The following is a 2,828-nucleotide window of genomic DNA, read 5'->3' on the forward strand; positions in this document are numbered from 1 at the left end:
CAAATGATATCTCCTCCTGGTTACCCCTCCAAAAAAATATATCAAAAACAAAAACAAAAACAAAAACAAAAAAACCAAACCCTGTTCCTTCCCCTGCTTACCAAGCCACCCTCTCACACTTCCTGGCCCTGGCATTCCCTTACACTGGGACTTTATAAAATATTGTAACAATGAAAATTATAGAAGTTGTTTGATATAAAACAACAATCAATACACTTACACTTGCCTCCCACCATCTGGTTATCTCTAGTGCTACCTGCTCTGGCTATATCTGACTTGAGCCTGTCCTTCCTGTGATCCTGGTTGTGTCAGAACTCCTCAGAGTCAAGCTGTCTCTGTGATCCTGTGATCCTGTGATCCTGTGATCCTGGGCTTGTTAGAGCACCTGGGAGTGGAGCTTCCTCTGGGTGTTGTAGGACACACTGCAGAGTTTGTGCCCAAGCTCTGTTCAGGGCACTGGCCCAGACAGAACAGAAGCAACCAGTGCCACTGGGCTGGCAGAGTTCCTGCGTGCCTGGGTCCCACTGATCCCAGTTACTCCCAGTGTTGGGACAGATGTTGTGTCCTCCTTACCTCTGATCCTGGGTGTGTTAGAGCACCTGGGAGTGGAGTTTCCTCTGAGTGTTGTTGGACTAGCCAGTTGGACTAGCCAAAATTTGCACCCAAAGTCTGCTTAGGGCACTGGCCCAGACAGACTGGAAGGAACCTGTGCCACAGGGCTGGAGTTCCTACCTGCCTGGGTCCCACTGGTCCCAGTTACTCCTGGTGTTGGGACAGATGTTGTGTCCTCCTCTCCTTGATCTCTTTTTGTTGTTTTATTGTTCTAGCTAGCACTTCGAGTATTATATTGAATAGATATGGGGAGAGTGGGCATCCTTGTCTTGTCCCTGGTTTTGGTAGGATTGCTTCAAGTATTGATATTGGCTGTTGTTTTGCAGTAAATTGCTTTTATTATGCTTAGGTATGGACTTGAATTCCTGACTTCTCCAATACTTTTAACATGAAGGTGTGTTGGATTTTGTCAAATGCTTTTTCAGCATCTAAGGAGATGATCATGTGATTTTTTTTCTTTGAGTTTGTTTATATTGTGGATTTTGTTAATGGATTTTCATACATATATTAAAAAAACCTTGTGTCCCTGGGATGAAGCCTACTTGATCATGGTGAATGATGGTTCTGATGTGTTCTTGGATTCAGTTTTTGAGAATCTTATTGAGTATTTTTGCATCACTATTCATAAGCGAAATTGGTCTGAAGTTCTCTTTTTTGTTGGGTCCTTGTGTGGTTTAGGTATCAGAGTAATTGTGGCTTCATTGAATGAATTAAGTAGTGTTCCTTCTTTTTCTATCTTTTGGAAACGTTTGAGGAGTATTAGCTCTTCTTTGTAGGTCTGATACAATTCTGCACTAAAGCCAGCTGGTCCTGGGCTTTTTGTGGTTGGGAGGTTTTTAATGACTTCTTTGCTTTCCTTAGGGGATATGGGACTGTTAGATAGTTTACCTGCTCTTTAACATTGGTATTTGGTATCTGTCTAGAAAAATCATCCATTTCATCTAGATTTTCCAGCTTTTGTAGTGGGATCTGATTTTTTTTAATTTCCTCAGTTTCTGTTGTTATGTTTCCCTTTTCATTTCTGATCTTGTTAATTAGGTTACTGTCTCTGTGCCCTCTAGTTAGTCTGGCTAATGGTTTATCTATTTTGTTGATTTTCTCAAAGAACCAGTTCCTTGTTTTGTTGATTATTTGTATAGTTCTTTTTGTTTCTACTTGGTTGGTTTCGGCCCTGAGATTGATTCTTTTCCCTGCCATCTACTACTCTTGACTGTATTTGCTTCTTTTTGTTCTAGAGCTTTCATGTGTGCTGTTAAGCTGCTAGTGTATGCTCTCTCCAGTTTCTTGTGGGGGGGCATTCAGAGCTATGAGTTTTTCTTTTAGCAGTGCTTTCATTGTGTCCCATAAATTTGGGTATACTGTGTCCTCATTTTCATTGAAATCCAAGAAGTCTTTAATTTCTTTCTTTATTTCTTCCCTGACCAAGTTATCATTGAGTAGAGAGGTGTTCTGTTTCCACGTGTATGTGGGTTTTCTGTTGTTTTTGTCATTATTGAAGACCAGCCTTAGGCTGTGGTGATCTGATAGGGTGCATGGAATTATTTCAATCTTCTGGTATTGGTTGAGGCTTGTTTTGTGACAAATTATATGGTCAATTTTGGAGAAGGTACCATGTGGTGCTGAAAAAGAAGGTGTATTCTTTTGTTTTAGGGTAAAATCTTCTGTAGATACCTGTTTCACAGTTTCACTGTGTCTTTGTTTAGTTTCTGTTTCAGTGATCTGTTCATTAGTGAGAAAGGGGTGTTGAAGTCTCCTACTATTATTGTGTGGTGTTAAGTGTGTGTTTTGAGCTTTAGTAAAGTTTCTTTTATAAATGTGGGTGCCCTGCATTTGGGGCACAGATGTTCAGAATTGAGACTTTCTCTTCATGGATTTCTCCTTTGATGAATATGAAGTGTCCTTCCTCATCTCACTTGATAACTTTTGGTTGAAAATCTATTTTATTGGATATTAAGATGGTAACTCCAGCTTGTTTCTTGTTTAAGTAGCCTGGGCTGGCATTTGTGTTCTCATAGTGTCTGCATGACTTCTGTCCAGGATCTTTTGGCTTTTAGTGTCTCTGTTGAGAAGTCTAGTGCAATACTGGTGGGTCTGCCTTTATATGTTACTTGGCCCCTTTCCCTTGCCACTTTTAATATTCTTTGTTCTGTACATTTACTCTTTTGATTATTATGTGACAAAAGGATTTTTTTCTGGTCCAATTTATTTGGTGTTCT

The sequence above is a fragment of the Mastomys coucha genome, chromosome X (assembly GCF_008632895.1).
Source record: "Mastomys coucha isolate ucsf_1 chromosome X, UCSF_Mcou_1, whole genome shotgun sequence".
Taxonomy (NCBI): domain Eukaryota; kingdom Metazoa; phylum Chordata; class Mammalia; order Rodentia; family Muridae; genus Mastomys; species Mastomys coucha.